At 28.6% G+C, this 16,512-nt stretch overlaps 1 long non-coding RNA gene across 1 annotated transcript in view; it reads left to right on the top strand.

The window, feature by feature from the left end:
• The window catches only part of LOC142327012 (uncharacterized), a 273,168-nt gene that overhangs the window by 151,985 nt on the left and 104,671 nt on the right, over positions 1–16,512 (top strand). The window contains exons 3-4 of the long non-coding RNA XR_012756892.1: positions 3,486–3,725; positions 10,649–10,799. This is a non-coding gene — a long non-coding RNA (uncharacterized LOC142327012). The remainder of the gene's footprint in view (positions 1–3,485; positions 3,726–10,648; positions 10,800–16,512) is intronic.

Here is a 16,512-nt window from a genome sequence, read left to right as displayed (position 1 = left end):
ATAAACTTTTAAGATCTTGATAGTTCGCATTTTCTTTAGTGGTCTTTTTCTGTTTGTTACACCATGTACTGATCTTTATAGCATTGTTTATATCAATATATGTCACTCTCATGAGTCCCAGCCAGTTAGCCTCCCATACAATTTCGAATTGTTCATATAAGTTTCTATTCTCACATTATCTTCCCTCATTACCTCTCATTTTTGATTCTGTCTATTTATTCTTTTCCAGTCTCTTTCATGCCTACATTTCAAATGCCTTTCTTTTAGTGTTCACTACTCATACAGAAGGACACTCCAAATTATTAACTTCACACGACGCTTTTTCAGCTTTCAATGATATCGTACCTCGTAATTCTATTACTTTCTGTTCGTTATTATTCTTGTTTTTGTTTCGTTTTCACTTTTACAGTAATTAAGTAGGTCATGAATTGTAATTGAGTCAAAAAATGGCACAATTTTTTAGATTATTCAGTTTACTATAAATATATTTCTTCCAAATTTATAAAAAAATAATTAGTATTATCAAATTGAAAAATTACAGGCCCTAACAACAAATTAAATTTTTTTAGTTCAGAGATTAATAAAGCACACCGATCTGTTTAAGTACTGATGCTATCGTTTAATTTTAACTTTTACTTCACGAATTTCGTTTTATACATTACTATAACGTTGTACAGGATATTTTAAAATTTCATGTAATAGATTTATTTGGAATATTCTACCGCAAGTATTTTAATCAGAGGTAGCGTTTTTTAGTTTTAGATTTTAATGTAGTTATGATATTTAAATTTTCACTCGTTTCTTATTTAAAACTTTTGTACAACGGCGTCCACCCACACCTTTTTGTTTAATTTTACAGTCTGAGAAAGGAAGGGTATAATTTTTTGCCATAGAGGATAATACAAGAGTATATAGGGTTTATGAATATTTTCGTCTAATAATCTGAAAGAGGCGGTATTTTATGACGTGAAAAAATTGATTAAGAAGTATGATCTTTGTTACATTAGCGTTTACTTTCTAACAAATATTAATCGGGTTTATGACCAATCACCAGTTTTTTATGCTTATAAGAAGTGGAAAGAAAGTTCAGTAAAACAGCTCAATGAAAATTACATATATTTGTTTGACAGTGAGTCTTGTATTTCATTTTTTTACATATTTCTTTTTCTTTTTCGGTTTTAATAAATTACGGGGATTAAATTTAACACCAAAAATTAAATAAATAGATATTAATTATGTCAAATTAGAATACGTTATTTTTTTTTTTTAATAACCAGTTTCTGTTTTTGAACATCTCATTCCACTTTTAGAGTAGAAGACAATATAAGCACAGAACCCTTTTACTTTGCCTTTTTTATGATTATGATTTTGAAGAATACGTGACTGTCTTCTTCTATTTTTATTTTTAGAAGTGTACTTTATTAGATACTAGCCGATCGGGACCCACTTCGCTTGTACTACCGTCTAGCTATAGAGCGGAGACCTTTGACCCGCATGGGTCAGGTCGGCCGAGGTGAACCCCGGAACCGGCCCAGGGGTTCCTCGCGGCCGACTCCGGGGCCGCAGAGTTCGCTATGCTTGACGGGAGGCCTCACCCCCTGGACTTCTGTATAGTTCGCTTCGCTCACCCTTCTCGCAGAGCTCGCTTCGCTTGCCATTCCCTTCTAGCCAGAGGGCTTCGCCCCCCTTGACCGCCGCAGTGTTTCTTACTCTCATGGTTGTGAGAATAATACTGATAAAAACGATTTAAGTTGTTCAGACTTATAGAAACCTAAAAAAGAGATTAAATTACAAAATACAGAACGGTAGTAACTATGAGAACTAAAGTATACACATCTTTGACGACGTAAAACGTAACTTATTTCTGCCGCCGTGATGACAGACTATAATGATGAAGTAAACAGATTGATCGTTTTTTCTTTAATGAATATCTTTAATTCACAACTTCACTCCCAAGGGAAGTAGGGTCTTGGTCTATAGTTAAAGAGACTTTTCTTGAGATAACAAAACTGTACCCTCCAAATTTGAAAGCAAACAAACCCGTAGACACACAAAATTTCAATTTTATACATGATTACTGGTGTACATTATATTGTAAAAAATATATGCTATAAAAAAGAGATTTAGTTTTGCAAGAGAGTTGATTTTAGGAGGGTTGGTTTAGGAGCAGCAACTGTTAAGTAAAATAATTTCAAAAGAATCTCTTTAAAATGTTTTAAATAAATGGAAGATGCTGGTTAATTAGGTTACATAACTGGGTGTAACAGCAAAGCCAAGATTTAAATTTAATTAGAAAGTATTTTTAATATTGAGTTTTTAAATGAAAACATAAAAATTTCAATTTAGATAATGGGTTTTGATAAAAACTATCCTACTGAAGAAAAATGTTTATTTTTAATGTGCATTCTGATAAACTACAAAACGTCTTTAATGCTGATATGTTCTAAGAAATTTGAAAAGGCGTGACAAGTACAGTATTATTAATTACTTGATTACATTATGACTAAAGTATACATATACGTATAAGATAAATATCAAAATGTAATCGTTGTACAATATTATGATTAAGTTTTTAAATAAAACTGTCAAGTTGAAAATTTTAATTGTCATTATGAGTTTCTTAACCGGTCAAAAAGTTACAGTTGAGTAACATTTTAATATTAAAATATAAATTTACTGTACTGTATTAGTGAAAATAAATATGTCACAAGCTCTGGCTTTATATATTATAAAACATTACAAAATAATGCATTATGAAATTGAGAAACTCGTGGTAAAAAATTATAGATATTATTTTCCCATTCCTTCGTATACCATGACTAAATTGCAGAATTATATTTCCTTGTTTTAAAAGATATTATTTTAAATGAAAAATGGTTTGACATCCAAGTCAGTTTGAGGCTAAGTCTTCTCTAATTTGAATTTCTTTGACAATATCTTTTTTCTTTTTTATTTCACTCTAGATAAATGTCATAAAATAGTAAATCAGAGAGAAATATTTTACGTTCTACAAATATCATTCTAATCAGTAAAGTGCATTATTTTGCAGGTGTACATATATCTTTATTACGTACAATAATCTGTCACAGTTTATATATGTTTTGGTAGTTGGCAGGAACTAACAGTTAAACAAGTCCTTCCTGTGAAGGGCTAGTTCAACGGTTTTTAATTCGTGTGGATACTTACACCGTTTTTTTCGAAATATGAGGTGCCTGCGATGTTTTTGCTTGTCCGCATGTGGAGGATTTGAAGAGAAAAATCAGTATAAATATACTTATGGAAGAACGCATGGTGCCAGAGACAATCTTCGTTAGTGGAGAAACCAGCGGTATGATTTTATAGAACTGGTATTGGTAGCATTTATTTGGGGCCGTGTAGATCGTTGCTTTAGGGTAGAATTCTTTTGGAATGTGAAGCGTATAAAGTAACTTAGAAAAAATGTTATACAATTGTCTGAAAGTAATGCGTTTGTTATTTGTTTCTAGTGTCACAGGGATGATTGAGAATCTTCTTGACGCCCTTAACGAAGCCATTCCTGTTTTGCCTACCGTGCATTTAACCTGCGACGTGGATTACGGGTGGAGAATTTTATCTGCAACTAGATCACTGAAAAGTGTAAAGAAAAAAAGGTTTCCAGGAAGAAAGACATGTTGATCAGTAGTTCAGAGGTAACGGAAGGGATTGGGGTTTGTGCTAGCTGCCTCCGCCATTGTGCTTATAGAAAGGTATACTTAATTGTGTGTGTGTGCGCGCGCGTGTGTAGAGTATAAGATATGTATTAATTTAATAAGGAAGTAAAGGTATTAATTTAATAAGGAGGGAAGGCATTACATTTCTCTCCTAATCTAATATTTTTTTGTATCAACTAAATAACCATATTTTCTACCTAAACAGTTATGTACAGCCTTATCCTTGACTTAAATTACCTTGTGCAGTGCTATGCAGTGGCGTATAAATAACTTTTAAATTAAAATAAAGGATTTTACTAGTTAATACTATACGTAATAATAATAATAATCACAACGCTGAAGAAAACCGTGTTCCTATTTGAATCAAATAAATGTTAACAATATCATAAATATGAATTAACTTTCACAAAATAAAATAAGTTTAGTATATAACAGACATTTTGATTTCTTTTCTCTACATTTAAAATCAGCAAATCTTTTTTTTCATTGATACTATTAAATTTCTACAACTTGTTCCGTCGGAACAATGAAAAGATGCGTCGAATGTTTACAGTTGATGTAAAGTACAGAAAACCCAACACAGTTAACTGCTTTATATTCCATTTATTCTTATAATATCACATCTTATAATATTTGCCGATGAATGATAATGAAATAATTTTTTTTAACGTGTGAAATATGCCTGACCTAGTCTCGTACCTGAATCTCCAAGATGAAAGACAGGGACGCTAACACTCCACCGTGGAGATCAACAAAAATTCTTAACTACCTTTATAACATGCAAAATTATTTCTTTAGATTTTTTTAGGTTTCATTTTGTCAATTGTTTTAAAAATATTTTTGCTTTAGAATAAACAATAAAAAATGTAATTAAATTAATTTGGTGTGGTAGACATTGATATTATACATTTTATTGTGGAATAAGGAAAGACTGTGATTATACTCTTGAATTGCATATAGAATATTTCTTTTTAAAAGGACATTCCATTCCATTTTTAAAGACATTAATCTAATATAGTTAAACAGTAAAATAAAAAATAAGTTTTTATTACTTAATCATATGACGTGAAACATAGAAATATCTTAATAGATAAAAAACTGAAAATAAATTTTAAAATTACTGTTGGATTTATAGATTAATTTTTCTTTTTAGCAAAGGTAGATCTTCTGCAGATTTGAAGAAAACCTTCGTTGAAATACATTCATAGTTCATTGATGAACATAGAAATAATTACAATGATGAAATGCTGTTTAATAAATTTGTCTAGGGATCTCGTTTCATTACATCGATTAGATTTCACAATTAATAAAATAAATCGGTACGTAATAATGAAATATTTATTTTATAAATTTAATTTACCATGCATTTAGAACTGTCGGTATTAATACAATTGTATAAATTAAATTTCCACCTACTAACAGTTTAAAAAGTGCAGCTCCTAGTACTTTCGGAGCTGTTACTCCATCTTCAGGGATTTTCAGGGATGTTAATTTAAATTCAAATCAATAATCGTTTTTGAAATTAAGCTATTACGTTTATAATAGTCGGTCGTCAAGAATAAAATTAATTCTTACGTCAATAAGACAGTAACGTCATGTTTGTAAGATATTTGCGACTATAGTGGCAAACAATCCCTGAAGATGGAGTAACTGCTCCGAAAGTACTAAGGATGTACACTTTTTGAATTGTTAGTAAATGGAAATTTAATTTTACAATTTATTTTTTAATATATGAAAATTAAAATTGTTTTTAATAATTTAAAATTAACACAATTTATTCAATAGCACCTATTTATTTTACATTGAAATATTATTAACTTTTAGAAATTTTTTAATTGCTTCGGATTAAAATAACGGCACCATTTCAAACATTTTCGGTCTAAATCTGTCTAATAACTAGTGTAAAAATGTAGCTAGTTTTATAGACTGCTTCGAGAGAATAATGTTGCAATTCAAAAGAGTTAAAGTAAAAAAAAAGAGATAGGAAAAAATCTAGGTTAAATACATTCGAAGTTCCTTTTTATAAAATGAGGTTCTTTATCTAAAAAAAAGAAAAGAAGTAAAATATTCTTGAAATTAATTATAAGCAAGAATATAGGTTTACAGACACTTAAACTTTCGTATTGTTGAAACTTAATTGGAATAAAGGAAAAATAAAATAACCATAGAACTTAATTGATGTTATTTAGTAGTTGAAATTTTAACTAAGTTTAAATGGTGCATTCATGTATGACGACGAAGTTTTATATTTTATCACTTCGTCTCTTCATCATTATCTTTCCTGTTACTCGTAGTTTTTAAGAAGATAATTTTCTTCAATTAATCGTCTGGTTATTAAGTTGTAAATAGTTTTTTTGTACTTAGCCTCATTTATTCGTTGCTTTCTATAACAATTCTTTTATTGTATCCTATAAAAAAATAAGAGAACCGTGTTTATTGAGACTATTCAAATTTTGTATCCAGACACTTTAAACTGAATTTAAATTCAACCGATTCAATCAGTAGAATATTTTTCCATTATATAGTTCACATCTCTCATTCGGACTACGTGCGATAACTAGCACTTCATTTAGACCGTCGCCTAATATGAAAAAATCACGTGGGAGTTAAAAGAAAGCAGTTAAATATCAAGCTTAGGCGAATAAACCGGTTGCGAGAAAGGAGACCCGTGTTGTTAAATAACAAACTGTTGTTGAATAAGGCGTTTTTAAAGCCGATATGGACCTACGGGGTACAACTTTGGGGTAAGGGAAGCAATAGCAATATCGAAATCATCCAAAAGTTCCAGAAGAAAGTTCTGAGGAACATATCGGAGGCGCGAATAACAAGGAGATCCACGATTATCTAGGGATGCTGTCTGTTCGTGAAGAAATTCATCGATTAAGTTCAAAGTATATACTTAAGCTTAACACGCATGAAATTTATCTGGCTGTTAACCTATTGGATAACAATGAGAACGTGAGATGTCTAAAACGGTTGCATATAGTAGATCTTGAGACTGTTCGGTGAATATAACTGTTGTTCTTAGTTTGTTTTATTAGTTTAACTGTTGTATTGACCAGTTATTCTCTTTGCTCTGTTTCATTACTTGTTGATTTATGTGTATTTTGTTACGGACTTTGTGTGTGGATTGGTAGATTGTGTGTGGATTGGTAGATATATTTTATTCGTTGTACTATTAATTGTATTATTCTTTGTTCAAACTTTTATTGTATTGTCTTGGGAGGAGGTATCATTGGATACCTCTCTTTCACGTCATATTGCTTATATTATTTACTTATTGTTTCGTTATTTGGGAAACTGATTTATAAGTAAACTGTATAAAAAAAATATTTATATTGAACTACAACTGAAGAACATCTGTGGCTGAATCGTTTATTAAATAAATAAATAAATAAGAAGAAATGCTGGATTCGATTTCTGACTAAATTTGATTTCTTTCGGCGAAATTAAACTGCCTTTCGAAGTTTTTCAGTCATGAATGACTTAGAAAAAGTAAACAGATGAATAAAAGTTCTTTATATTATATTTAATCTTATAATCACTTGGAAAACTCAAAATTTTAAACGATGAATATTTTCAATATTTTATTCTAAGAAGTTCTACAAAACTTAATTCTCAAACATGATACAGTATCATAAAATTGCCATGTATGCTTTTAATGAAAGTTACAACAAAATTACAATTATAAGTAATATAGTTTTATTTTTTATTAGATTATAATTTTTATTATTTTATAAGTAATTAGATTTTATTTTATTTTTATTTTTCGTGTTGTATTATTCATTTTTGAACCACTACATCAAAATTTTTCTCTGATGAAATTGATACAGTTATATTAGAGTAATTTAGGTTAAATTTTCCAGAAAGTAATTCGGATCCTATACTTAGGACATGAATTATTAATAATTTCTCTTTCCATTATTTTATCCATTATTGTTTGAAATGACCATTCACAGTATTTCTTGATCAATGTTATAAAACGACGGGCAGTCTACCTGCATACTTTTTCTATGAAATCAGTGAATCATCTTATTAGATTCGATAAACTGTTTTAACCATTAATTTTATAATTAACTAAAGAAAAAAAGCATTAACGATTTTGTTAAATGAATTAGAAACAAAAGAAATACTTAGACGAAACAAAATTTTGAGTACTTATCTAATATTAAAAAGTTAATCGTACATTATGAAGTGAGTTCACAATAATATTTTTCTTATTTAAACTGTTTAATTTATGTTTAGATTCATGTACCTGTATAATGTGTAAAAAGTGATAAATTCTGAAGAGTAGTAAAGTATTTAACAGGGCGTAGTAATGAAGTAAATGTTTATTCAGGTATTTGTTGAAGATTGACATTTAACAAATCGGCAAGCTTTCTTGAAAATGACATCGGTGATATTTTTAATTCAATCAGCTCGTGGATGCAGTAACTTTCATTTTATTAAGATTAAATTTATTAAAAAATGAGCACAGGTCGGTCGGATATTGAAATATTGTCGTATCGATTTTTTATTTTTATAATCATATACATTCTGTGTAGCGAAGTGGTACCTACTCGGTCTCTCATCTAGGGATTTCGGGTTCGAATCCTGAACAGGGATACGCTACGAAATTCCATTTCCATATCCCCAAGTACAAGCTTCAAAGTTTCTGTGGTGAATAAATTCATCAAGAAAAAAAAAATCAGTGTGTGTTGGTGTGTGTGCATACATGTGTACATAAACTAACTCAATTACTGAAGTATTCAGATTGTAGGAATTTTGATATATTCCGATTAGTGTTGTGTATTTATTCATATACTCGTAATTAGTTGAAAATATTCAGAATTGTGATTGGTCGCTTTTATTTTCAAGATAACAACTGAACGCTAAATATAGGTAACTGCATTGGCTTCTGATGAGAAAGTCATATCTCACATTGTCCAATAAATTTTTGATTTACAAAGAAAGCTATCCTACGACCAATCTGAACTTATGATGTGAAGTTGTGGGGGACAACAAATAATTGTAACGTAGATATCATATAACGCTTCCAAAATGAGGTAACGAGAACAGTTGCAAAGGCGTCATGATTGACACGGAATGATGAGTTTCACGAATATCTGGAGTTTCTGACGGTTCGTGAGGTTGTGAGTCAGCGCACTGTTGAATACCAACAACGTTTAGAAAATCACGTCAGCCACTTAGCGATCAGTCTGCTTGATAACAGCGGGGATGTCCGAAGGTTGAAACGTCTCCATATGCTTGACTTAGGAGCTACTGAATGGCAGTTTGCAGTTACTATCGCAAAATGTAGTGCTGTTTTTTGTTTACTTCTTTCCTTTTTCGTTATCGCTGTTTTTTGGTTATTATTTGTTTTTATGAAGTGAAGACAGAAATAATTTTTTACAAATGAACTTTAAAAAGCATTGCTTACTGATAATTTTTCTTGTGAATTGACTAATTATAAGAGCTCTACAAGAACCCCTATCATGTGCTTATTACCAAACGTATTACTTACGGTTTCATTTAGGGAGCCGATTGTAAATATACTAGTGGAACAAAAAAAAATATGTATGTAGATTCTGAGGTTTGTTTATGTGTAGGAAGTAAATCAAGTACTCTCAGTTAAAGCATAAATATAGCGAAAGCTATTTTATGAGAGGAGTTTAGTGCACGATTTTAAGTAATTTAAAATATTTTCATCACTGAGTAGTGATTAAACGCATTAAAAGGAGTTTAATAAATTGTTAACGCCCGTTGTAGGCATTTGATTCAACGTTTCTAAATGAATTTATTTTTCATTAACTTTTCTCTTTCATTTTACTTATTATTTCAAATTTATCAACGACTATTTTTTTAATTACACTGCATCCCAATTCGATATGATACAATACCTGAGAGGGGAAATACCAAAAGTTTTTTAGAGCGTATCTTCATTGAATTTCTGTACCAAACTACATTGTATTTGTTGGGGTGAAGAAGATATAAAAAAAATCTGTTTTAACATAATTTTAATGTGAGAAATTTAAAAAAAATAAATAAGTACCGTGTTTGGGAAAAATCATAGATAAATATCGTGTTTTTCTGGATTATTTAAAAAGCATAATCTACACTTTTATAGTTATTTAAAAATGAATTATAATATAATAAAGAAAAGAAAATATTTTAGTTTGGTACCGATTTTGAAATCATAAAAACTTAAACTTAAGCGTTTTTCATTGGTTAGGCAAACTGTAATATGAATAATGTTTCATTTTGCTTTAAAAATTGAATTGCTATCTTTTTTCTATATCGTTTCTAGTTCCATGCAGCGCTGGCCTCTTAGATGTTTTCAGTTGAATCTTTTACTAGTTATTTCTCTATTCACTAATCTCAATACACTAATTAATGCATTTTTTATCTATGTTTTATTTATTTATTTTTTTCAGAATAATTCAACATGAATTGGTCTATAGATTTTTGAACTTAAAAGAAGAATTTTTTCAGTTTTATCACTGTTAAATTTCGCTTTTCAAAGCGAAACTTCACTTTTCGCTTAAACAAGCGAATATATAATATGTTTGGGGAAATCAAGTTGGAAGAACTCCTTTTTAATCCAAATCAGAAAAAAACGTTTTTTTCAGAGATCGAGAGCTCTCTCATAACTCATCAAAGTACACTTTCACAGCCTAGACTTATACTCACATTTTAAGACATCTATTCTATTATTGAGGATTTGGAAACTATTTGCTTTTACTTGAACTTAAAAAAATCATAAACATATACTAGATTTGGTTTAAGTTAATAAAGAAATATTTACGAATGATTAATTATTAAATTTTATTCCAATAAATTTCAATGAAATAAAATAATCTCACAATTCTTTTTTAACAAAAAAATAAAAACAGAAATGTTATTAATAAATTTTCATTTTTATAACAGGGTTCACAGATATCAAACATACAAATTTTCTTACCTATGGAATGAATTTTCAGGTGACTTTACGAGGGTACTTCCCTTCCGATCCTGTCTTTATCCCAGAAACACAAACAAATTATGCTGGCGAAGGCGGATGGGAGTTTATACACACGATATTTTTTTTCGAAATGCACATCGAAGAACGGTGGAGAGAATCGACAGATATACGTAAGTACTGAAGTTCTTCGCAATATAGTTATATTGTTACGTAAGCTCAACTATTTATTATACGTACCGAGAACGTCTATTCACAAAATTTTCAAGTATTCACCATTGTAATCTTGCGGATATAAGGTAGTTTGGATTGCAACTTGATACATACATCGTTTTATGCGGGCACTTCGATTTGTGGAGAGGAAAGTAAAAGGGGCGAAAATAATACGAGTCCAATACAAGATACGATTGAGCCTCACATATTCACACATTTTATGTGTGTAGGTGAACGCATTTTACCCTTCGAAGAAATTCTCCTATAAAAATACCTACCGTTTAAAATAAGTACCGTAGGCTCGTGTAGATCGGTGAGAAACTTATATAGTTAATATTTACATGGGGGCGATACAGTAATTCTTAACATAAAAATGTAAGCGCTCGCCTACTGTAGATACCATGTGTGTTTTAACAGGTAAGAATTTACTTATCATTCACAATAAAACTTAATGATTTTTTAAAAAGAAAAAAAGTAAAAAAAACAAAGTAGGAAAATATTTTAAAAAACTAATAAGAGTAAAATTGATGATTTTTAATAATAACTTGAAAAATAATAAACTTTACAATCAAATTTTGTGCTACGAAATGAATACACAATTTTAAAAAAATATACAAAACTAAACAGTTAAAGAAAGTTGCAGCTTTTAAATACACCAAAAAAGAAACAATTCTGTTATTTAAAAGGTTTATTTTGTTTGATTTTAATTTGTTTGATTTTCTCCATTGACTAATCAATTTCAAAAATTAATTAAAAATTTAATTTGTATAACTTCCAGTGGTTATAATTTAACTGTAATTATAGTTATTTACAATTAAAAAGATTCTGGTCGTTATTAAAAAAAAACCGAAAATTTAATTATTCACGCGAAAGGGATCTAATGTGATTAGTTGCTAATACTTGTAGAACTTGTAAACGGAGATTTTCGTTTAAAATTACGTACTTTAATTAGTTTCTAAAATGAATTACGTATTTTCTTTTATAGGTAAAGTTTTTTTTTTGGTCAAATTATGTTAATTTATGATTAAAAGTAACGTAAATCGCCTTAAACTTTATACACCCATTTGGAAATTAGTTTTTAAAATAACTTTATAATTCATTTTATGTGAGAGAGTTCTTTAGTTTTCTAATTTCTTCTAATGAAATGGGAATTAAGCATTGTAAAAATTGGGTTCAGGTAGCTAATTAAGTAGTTGTGGGTTGTTATTTATCTCGTTAATATAAATCATTTTATTCGAACGGGATAAGAAATATCGTAAGATTTAGTTGTCGCCTTTTTTTAAATTGTAAGTTTGTTATTCATCTAAATTATTGGATAACACTTAAAAAGTATACGATTAACCATATCAAATCTAAATTAAAATTTACAAGAACTGTAATGTATAATTTGAATGCGTATTTATATAAACAGAAATTATTTTTTACAAATTTTAATTTCCTCCAATCATCATATTATACTGTACGTTAAATTTTAAATTAGTCATTAATGTTAAAACTGTTTATCATTTATACATTGGAACTGGATATACACACTTTTAAATTAACATTCGTAGGCAATTTAGTTTTCATTTACATATTTTCCCTTCACTTCACCGCAATGTGTTTAAATTTCATATAAATTAATAGTGTATTTTGTATATGCTAATTGCTCTGAAAATGAAATTTTTGAATATTTTGTTACTTTTTAATGACAAATCAAATAGTTTGTAGATCTTTCAGTCTGTTTCGTTTATATTAATCAGTATCAGTTTAGAAAGTGAAGAAGAAAAAATTTGTGTATTTTCCAGATGAGGAATTCTTCAAATTTTAATTCTCTGTTATTAATTAAGCTCTGTAAATGCTACAGTGTATCGATGAACTGCATATTCCTTTGAAAATTATACTGATTTTATTAAAAAGATAAAAAAAAATTCTACATTTATTGGAACAAAGGATATGAAACCGAATGTTTCATGTCTGATCACTTTCGTTACTAGTAGTCGTTAATTTATCGGCAGATTGCGATATTAGAACTGATGAAAAGTAATTGGGGCAGGAATATTGGATTATTTAATCAAAATATAATTTCACTAAGAGAATATAAATGTCAAAGATCTACTTTTCGACAAGAACGACGCCGACTGCTAATAATTTTAAATTGAGTAATTACTGGCAGTTCTGCGATTTCATTAGAGTACAAATTACTGTTTCGTAAAGAAAGGTGCATATTTCATTCGTAGTCCCGTACAGCAATGAAAAGTTCATTTTATCAATTTCAACCGATTTATGAATCGATCTGATCAATTTAGTTTAAAATAAAAGGCTTAATATTTTATCTAATAAAGTATGAAACTAATTTCTAAGACCTAAAATGATTAATGAATTCTAAGAGATCGACATTTTGGAATATCTCTATCCGTTCTTAATATATACATTTTTATTGGAAAAAAAAACAAAATGGCTTACACAGAGAAAATGAATCGAGACAGGACATTTTTCCCCAAGAAATTTTTTGTTTATCATTTCCTTGTTTGGTCAATACTTCCGACGATACAGTAACAACAGTATAAAAAATCTGATGTGTACACTAAATGACTTCCTTGTACGCTTATTACATTACATATACACATTTTTTTTTTTTTTTTTTAAATGAAAAGTACATAAAATTTTAATATGATTCTAAATTATAATTTCCCATTAATATTAACTAATCAGATGTTTCACTATATCTGATGTGGACACTATATGACGTCTTTTTACGCCTATTAAATTCCATGTACACATTTTTAAAAGTAAATAAAATTTTATTTCACTAATAATTAATGATATTTTTTCATTTTTTTTTTTTATTATTAGTATTGAATTATTATTTATTGTAATTTTTTTTTTATAATCGGAGGTTAATTATCAATATCAATAAATATATTTAAATTAAAATAAAAAAGGTAAAAAAATATGTGTATACGAAGTCAGATTCGAACCGATGTGTCTTCCCCTTGTTAGGTCAAAATATTTCATTAATTAAAATCTTATTTGACTACAACTCTGGAACCAATGAAAATAAGTACCACTTATGATAAATCCTTGAAAAGCTCTCAATGAGAGATTATTACTGCAGTCAAGAAAAAGACCAAATTCTTTTGATTTTGGGCTTTTTTTGGACACTTGATCCAGTCGATTGCAATCAAAAGGGGAAGTGCACAACTAGATGTTACAACATCACAACCCCGTAAAAAAAAAAAAAAAAAGATACCCGCCTAGCGGGTATCTTTCTCTGTTCCTAAAGATGTTACACCAGTCCTAAATCCAAAATTTCAACATTCTACGGTTAATCGTTTTTGAGTTATGCGCGATACTTACATACATACGTACAAACGTCACGCCGAAACTAATCAAAATGGATTCAGGAATGGTCAAAATGGATTTAAAATCTGAAAACCGCGATTTTTTCGCGATCACAATACTTCCTTTACTTCGTAGAAGAAAGTAAAAATGCTGTTTAATTGCAGTAGAATCTGAATATTAAAATATCATTTAATAAAATTTAGTATCACCTTCTGAATTCATTTATTTAATTGAAAAGTATAATTATATTTTTAAGAAATTTAATCTAAAATATAATGAAAACACCCTATTTATTTCATTAGTTTTTAATAACAAATATACTTTAATTATTAAAGAATATGAAAACTACATTTTTAAAATAAAATAATAAATGCAAAAATCCATTTACAGCAACAATAATAATAATAATAGTAATAATAATAAAATAAATTTTATGTTACCGTAATAACCCGAACAGTATTAAACGGTTTTTCGTGTTATATTATTATTAAATAATAAATGATATAAAAGATTTCATAAATTTTTAGTGTTAGACTACTACTATATTGATCCAACTATAATGAAGTAAATGTATTTTTAAAAGGATAGGGAACTGAAACGTTATGTATCATTAGTTAGTCAGTCATGTGTGATATTCGTATATTAATTCAATCATTTAAAAAAATCTAAACTCAGATGTTGGCGGAGTAAAAAAAAATCGAAAAAATCTCTATTGTTATAAATAAAACAAAATAAAAGTTTAATTTTACTAAGTTTGGAAAAATTAAGTCTCTGTAACAAACAGTACAATGTGGATAGGGGATTCATTTTTCGTTTTTATTAAAATGTAAGAATGAATCAAGAGATAACAGTCAATCGTCATGTTCCGCGTTAGTTTTCGAAATGTAGGTAATAGTATTGCGTGTCGTTAAGGCGCAAGTTATTATAGATAACGGAGATAATGCATTTCTTATTATTTAGGAGGAATACGAAAGAGGTGAATAAGGAAATATTAATTATATATTCATGAAAGAAATGTTTTTTTTTTTTATTATTGATCATATTACAGTGTGAATTTAACAGCTGTCTTAACATATCTTTTGACGTCTTCATCGTTGACATGAAACTTCTGTAAAATCATATCCTGTAGCTTCACATACCGCTCCAGTTAGAAATCGATTTTATAGTATGTATAGTCAGTCTGCAATCTTCATCAGCTAAGTGGAACCGGTTGAAAAAGAAATGGTTTAGATTTTATTCTTCAACATCAAAATTCTTCTTCAGACAAGGACATTTTTCAGTGCTCAATTTAATTTAATCTTTCATTTTTTAACAAAATTCAATCTTTTAATTTTAACCATTCAACTCAGTAGACATTATATATTATTTTTCAATCTTCTTCTCTACGAAATTACTACATTTTAAGTAATGTGATTCAATGTAATATTGTAAATATTTTTGTATAGAGATGAGATAACTAAAGTGTTCATTTATTTTAAATAATTTTGTGTAGACGATTATATTTTCTGTACTACGATACTATATATTTTACCGTAATTACCTTGTTTTTAATTGTCGTTACCGTAAATGCTTATAAAATCGTAAGATTATGTGTCCGTTTAGGTATAATCGGATATGTAATAATTTTAAAGTTATTTTTACTTCCTTGTGCGAAGTAAAGGAAGTATTGTGATTGCGAAAAATCTGGGTTCTCAGATTTCAACGGAAATATCCTTTTAGACCATCCCTGAAACCATTTTGACTAGTTTTTGTGACGCCTGTACTTACGTACGTATGTATCTCCCGTAACTCAAAAACGATTAGCCGCAGGAGGTAGAAATTTTGGAATTAGGCTTGTTGTAACATATAGTTGTGCACCTTCCCTTTTGATTGCAATTTACTGGACCAAAGTATTCCAAAAAGCCCAAAATTTCCAAAAAATTGTATTTTTGACTTTGTAACTGCAGTAATAAGCCTACACTGAAAGCTTTTCAACGATACATCATAAGTGGCACTTGTTGTCATTGGTTCCAGAGTTGTAGGCAAATAAAACTTTAATTAATTAAACATTTGAATCTTACAAGGGAAGGCACATCGGTTCGAATCAGACTTCATCTCCTTTTTTTAATTAATTTTTTTAATTTTGTTTTTTTATTTAAAAATATTGATTTATTCGTAATTATTAACCCGTGATTGTAAACAAATTTTTACAATAAATACAATAACAAAAAAAAAAAATCCAAGTTATTAGTGAAATAAAATGTTATGTACTTATAAAAATGTGTTCATGTAATTTAAAAGGCATTATTACATATGTGTGTGTTTGATGAAATATCTGATTATTTAATATTAATTGAAAATTATAATTTA

This window comes from Lycorma delicatula, chromosome 6 (genome assembly GCF_047948215.1).
Source record: "Lycorma delicatula isolate Av1 chromosome 6, ASM4794821v1, whole genome shotgun sequence".
NCBI lineage: Eukaryota > Metazoa > Arthropoda > Insecta > Hemiptera > Fulgoridae > Lycorma > Lycorma delicatula.
Note: the sequence above shows the minus strand (reverse complement) of the source record. Positions and strands in the feature narration are given on the sequence as shown.